General features: G+C 33.2%; 1 pseudogene; it reads right to left on the minus strand.

Moving 5' to 3' along the window:
* Nucleotides 1-2,130: 2,130 nt before the first annotated feature.
* On the minus strand, nucleotides 2,131-4,062 carry LOC105617058 (annotated as a pseudogene).
* Nucleotides 4,063-6,774: the final 2,712 nt, after the last annotated feature.

Below are 6,774 nucleotides of genomic sequence, written 5' to 3' on the forward strand. Positions count from 1 at the left end.
CACCTCGTGAGACGTTCTATCTAAATATTTATGCGCTCCGAAAATACTCGGAGTACTATCGTATGTAATTTTAAAGATGTATCAGGTGTATAGTCTCTGTAAAAGGTGATTGGAATTGAAAATTTATACTTTTTGTATAAATGAATATACATATTAATAAAACAATTTAATAAAATTAATATATTTAATAATAACATTTTATAGTTCAAATAAAAATTTTCTCATATTTTTGTCTTAATTATTTTTTAGTAATATGTTTTCTTACTGAAATAATTTCTGATTCAGCTTTTATATCATCGCCAAATTTTTATATTACTTCCAAATATAATATAAAAAATCTATAATTGTTTATAATTTTTTATTTTAAAAATACATGCAATATATATCCTTAAAAAAACCATTTTTCCAAAACGATCATATTTTCATGAGAAGCAATTACTAGAAATAATAAAAACGAAAACCTTAATAAAAATTTGAAAATCGTTTTATTCAAATATCAAATTATACAAATAATTAACATTTGTTAATTAAATTAATAAATATATAATAAATAAATTTGTAAATTACATTCCACGATTTATTTAATGAATATAATATAACAATAATATTTTTTTGTACGATAATTTGTATCTATGCCTGTAAGAAGAAAAATAAAAACTGGATGCGTATTCTACAGAAATGTACTGCGCATGTATACGTCGCGTCGATCGAAATAGAAATTGCGGAAGGCGACAGAATGGCGACGGATTAATCGTAAGACCGGAAGCTGCGCGATCATGTGTCACCGCTCGGCACCGTTCGCCATCTCTATTTTCTATCCGCGATCGGAGTAAATCGATCGGATTTCAGTCCTTGACATAGAATGTATAGATTAATAAAAACGAAGTTCTTGCATTACACGATACTTTCTTCAAAAAAATAAAAATTTGGATTTGTGTCAGTACAAAAATATTATTCGGAGAAATAATTTTATGAAATTCTCCGAACAGCAAGATGAATTCAAGCTTTAAGTTCGTGTCGAGATGAAAAGAAAAAAATAAGATTTTTCTCTGAGGTAATATGCGTGAGAGTATGAAGTAATGCTTGCTTGCATTCTTGGAGGATTGAATAAAAGAGACTGGCGAAATGATCGAAAAATGAAAGAAAGGAACAAAAGAGCGAAAATACGAAAGTAAGTAAGGCTGAATAAGTATAATATATATATGCGAGTGGTAAAAGTGCATCGGCCGTTTAATTTCGGCTTTCCTGACGCCGAAAATATTCGCGCCACATTTTTTCTCTGCGGCATAGCTTAACGGCTAAGGAATTCCTGCGGCAGCAGTGTTGCCGGTGTCGGTTACCTAATTATAGTTGCACATAGAAATCTGTAAGGGGACACCGTGTGCACATCCGCAACAGAAAGAGAATGAAAGAAGGAGAGAGAGAGAAAGAGAAAGAGAACAAAGCCGGACTACGCTTTACGCATTCGGCTTGTGCAATGAAAGCGCATATCGTGCGTGAGACACGCGGAAGGTCGCGTCTGTGCGTGCGTATACCGCGTTTCCGCGGATTTATTTTTCATGGGTGATTTAAGGCCATGGCAGAAAAAGTATAATGGTGCAGAGATTCTTGATAAAGCTACTTTTAAAATGTTATAATGATTAAATTATATATATTTCATTTTTTAATTTATTGGATTATTTTAAAATATATACAGTAATAGATAAAATATATAATTGTTTAGTATCTGATAAATATATATTATATGTAAATTTATTTACGTAATAAAGTAATTATTTTCAAGCGAAGCCATCGAAAAACATTTAGATATTTTATTTTATTTATTATTTATTGTTGTTTGTTAAAGTATTTATTTACTACGTTGTAAAGAGTAGCTCTATATTGTATACAATTTTTTTCTTAGAAAAATTATAAATTGTCGCAGCTGTTATTATATAATTGCTAATATCCGAAATATTTCATTAATTAATTCATTGAAGTGTGTTTTCTGATTTACTTGGAGAAATCGAAAGGAGTCGCAAATAAGGAAATGCGCAAGTAGCTCGGTAATTCGATGATTTGCGTGTTCTAATCTGACATGGATATGTAAAGTAGCACAGCATCACTGTAAATCAAGTCACTGACACTACGTTATTCCGGTAAAATATTATCTAGATGAAAGCCTATCACGATCAATCCAGACAGAGAAGTGTCTGCATTATTCATCAGCCTCTGGGCAAAGCAGAGAAGTAAAATTTACATTATTGATTACGGACAGAAAGCTATTACATCTTCGTAGGACACGGGGTCGCAGTCATCTGACACGATGATTCCTCACACAGGCGTAAACGTTGCGTTGTGTACTCCTTAAATTACATCCTTTAGATTAATCATCGCTGTTTTCACCTAGCACTTTACGCGATTCCCATACCGTGTTAATGGATTAAACTGATTAACAATAAGATAAGCCCGTGACGTTTTGTTTACAAATGAAAAAAAAAACGTGAACTCTTGCTCTTACTTATTGCTTGTTAAGGAATAATTACAAGTTAATTGAAATATAATTAAATAAATGTTGATTTTGCTAATTTGAAAGAATTAAAATTAATTAGGATTTAAAATGTTGTCATTCAATATCTTCCCGAGTATATTGACTAGAAATTAAAATAAAAATAATTTTATAGCTCCAAAAATAAATCAAATATAAGTAAAACACCTATATGAGCCTTCGCGATTGTTAATGCATAAATAATAATATATTTATAAGATGATAAGGTATAATTGGTAAATCATTGGAATGTAACAATCACAGAGGCCTATATAGACATTTTATTTATACATGACTAGAAATGTTTTCAACAGCACTTCGATGAAGTTTATCGAAAGTAACCGCGGACTCGCTCATTATTTCATTGACCGCGTTCGATATTTACCGTACCAGCTCTCGGTACCGTTCGAGAATTTAATTCCGTAGCATGGCGTTCAGTAAATCGTGGGTGTACGAACGGTGTTCTTATGAACGCATAGAATCTCGCGTTTCTCGCTACACCACGCACACCATAGAATATAGGGATATTCTGAGGTATACTTAGCGGAGCGCACTTGTACTATAATATGGTTGCAACATTATAAGTGGCCACGAAAAGAGACAACGGCATGTATAATGCATTCTCACGAGCATTCATTGATTCATTAATTCGTGTCGATTAAGCACGAAGCACGAATCGATATAAGATTTAGTTATTTGGACCACGATCTTAGCGACGCCATCATTTTTTCTTGATAAAACTTAATTGCGTAAACAAGGCTCTATTTATTACGATAATTTATGTTACGATTATATCCGTCGTCTCTCACCGTAAAACGCACGTCGTGGACTCTGGACTTTTACAATATATACCCAACACATAATTTGATCGCGTGATCAATTATCTTTTATTAGCGTGATGTTACAAAGCTCTTACAATTTTTATGTGTGAGGTATGTCTAATAATAAATTATAATTAAACTGGACTAAAAACTCTCGAAACATGTAATTCAATCTTCTTCGATAAGACTTTGAATACGATCTTCTTTCTACTTTTAATATTTCACTTTTTTTTAAATAATTTAATAATTAAACTTGATCTCTCGCGAGACTTTTTTTCCGTATTTTTTTCGATCAATCTTTTTGATGAAATGCTTTAATAATTAAACTTGGAACTCAGTTAATCTCTCGCGAGACTTTTTATCCCTATCTTCGTGTTGTCTTGTCTCTTTGAAATTTTTCTTGACTTCTTAAACCTCTCTTATAATTCTCACCTCACAATTTGCTCTGGCAATATCTTGAGTTTCACTTTTCTTGCGACTTGGGCGAGGGTTACTCGGCCTTACAGCACGGTAGGGTGCATATTGTGCACCTGTCGCTTGACCTAAGTAAGAAAAAAATTTTCTCGACTCATTGCCCCTTTTCTACCTCTTTCTCTTTCTTCTTCGGTTTCCATAACGCTCACTTTCGTTCGCACACCGCATTTGGGCAGAACATTTTCCGAGAACGAATACGATGTGTCCAGCGTGCGTCTTTGAATCGCGGTAGTGTGTCATTCTAAAAATAGAGAGAAGTTAAAATGAGAAGAAAGCTAAGACACGAGAGAACGAGAGATGGCAAGACGAGAGGAAAGACATAGAAGTAGAAGGAGAGTAGAGGCCACGTAGAAGTTGAAGGAGAGAAAGAGATACAGAAGAAAAAGGAGAGAGAGGGAAGGAGTACCTCCATAGTCTCGGTCGTGAACCCGAGGAACGACCTCGGTGAAACGTCGAGAAAAGAGAAACGAGCAAGAGAGAAAGAGTGAGAAAGAAAGGAAGAGAGCGGGTTAGACGAGAACGTTAAGAGAAGGAGAAAAGACAGGATAGAATCGCGGGAGAACGATGTGGACGGGGAGGGATATTAAATTAAACAGTGCGAAAAAGAGATTCAAAAGCGACATTGCGAACACAAACATATCAGCGAACATCTTAAAAATTTCACTCATTTTGGATATCGTCCTGTTTCGAAAATGGAGAGAAATCAAGAAGTGCGCGCGGTGAAGATGCATGAGATTGCCACTTTCTAATTTTGAACCCTCCGGATAGTGTCGGTTTACTGGATGAGATCGAGCTGGCCACCGTGTGGCCCTCTGTTTATAAACTCTTTCAGCTGAGGATATGTGTACGCAGCGCTGGAATTTTGTCAAATTACCGAAGAGAGTTACAGCGTTCAAGCAGCCAAGAAGGAAGATGCATGTTCATTAAAGTAAAACGCCGTAAATGAATTGGGACGCAAGGCGCCATACCTTTCTAATTGCAAGATTGTTTTCTACTTTCAATTCGCACGCTGCGTAACCTGAATTAACATAATTTTTTAATTATAAATTGAAACTCGAGGAAATTTCAAATAGCGGAATGTCTCTATTTATCTTCAATAAGATCTCGATTTGGGTTTTGATTATTGAAATATGTATTTAACGCGCTGGATATAAAAGCAGTTATGAATAACGTTTTTTTTCCTTTTTCTCGGAGTATTTTTCAATAGTTTTGGATTTCATATTTTGAAAGTGCATTCCGTCGCAAAAGCTTAAACGCGACGTTGCAGAATGGCTAATAATAGGAGGGTTGGCTTACCAGCCAACAACATCGGTTTGCAGTCGCGACCGAGTCCTATAGAGGCGTAACTTCCGTTAATATCGCGATGGACTTGGTGCTCCTGGTGCGTCTTGGTACCCACACATCCGCGTATGAGAATATTAAGACAGCATGCATTCCACTGCGACGGTTTCCGCGATTTTATAAGCGGGACTGAGGGCTCTCGAAAGCGCATATCTACTAAATGTAGTAACGCTCCAAAAATACGATACTCTAGAAACTGAAACGCTATTATCAAAAAGCAATTTTTTAAATAAATTATGTAGATATATATTCTTAGAGTACAAATTAAAAAGAAACTCAATATCTATAAATTATAATATTACTTAAATTGTCACATATGTGATTTATTCTTTCAATTTGTTATCTAGATTTTCATGCAAATTTAGTTTAATATGGATATACAAATTTAGTTTAATATGGATATACAATAGAAAAATGTACAGAAATTTAAATTTTTGTACAAGAGCTTCTGCTTTTACCGAATAATAAGTTCCTCGTAACTTTAATGATATATCATCGCCCATAAAATTATAATAATTGTATCAAAATACAAATTTCAGCGAGCAATATTAAATTGATCAGAAGTTGCCTGACAGGCACGTTACATATCCGTTTGACCATGATCTTGTGTGACCACTTGCGCAGGTTTTCTTTTGCATAACCATAAACCGGCGCTACTTTATCGAGTGGCAGATGGTTTGCCATACACGTACTTGAAGAGCTTTCCTTGTGTTTCGATACGAAGAAAGTCAATTGCGCGGGTCGAGAAGATCTCATTCACATGCTCATATTATATCGAATAGAAAACGGATTATATGGAGACATATGTATTAAATTATTACGGTTTATATTGAATTATATTAACACTAAAAGAATATTAATGTTTTTTATTCACTAAAAGGAGAAACAAATAAATTATTATAAAAATTTTTTAAATGATGAAAAATTAAATATTTCAATATAAAAATAATTATTGGAAATTAAAAACTTCAGAATTCTATCTTTTACAGAGATATAATATTAATTTAAAAATAAAAACAGTCAATAATGACCTCTCAGTATTTCTAGTATTAAATATCTCCGTATCACAAATCACTCTAATCAGTAATAATAAAAAGATTAGGAAAACTGCAAAAGAGAATTGTAGAATATTTAAATAAAATATTTAAATAAAAGTTTTCATTCTTGGGAGAATTTGTTTGTTTTATAAAGTCAATTTTATAATATTAATAGCTACATGTAATTTACTTTTTATAAGAATATATGGATGTGTCTTTATGTTTCAATATAAAAAATGTCGTTTTATCGAAATAAATGTCATTTTTATCAATTAAAATCTATTTTATTATGTCATTTAAAATGTTAATTTGACACGTAGTGTTTTTCATTTGTCTTACATGTCTTACATTTTTTCGTTTCACAGTAACGCACCCCGAAGAATTTTTATTTTATCTCACACTTTCTAGCTCGAAATTACATAGGGAAACCGGTTACTCATAAGTATTATTTATCGATCCTACATTTTGCGTTCCCGTTGCCCAGTTTCATCTCTGTATTAATCCACAGTCACTTCTATAAATTTATACTCTTCTTGTGTACGAGAAAGGGAAGAGAGGTTGAGAGAGAGAGAGA

Source organism: Atta cephalotes (assembly GCF_000143395.1).
Source record: "Atta cephalotes unplaced genomic scaffold scaffold00001, whole genome shotgun sequence".
Lineage (NCBI taxonomy): Eukaryota > Metazoa > Arthropoda > Insecta > Hymenoptera > Formicidae > Atta > Atta cephalotes.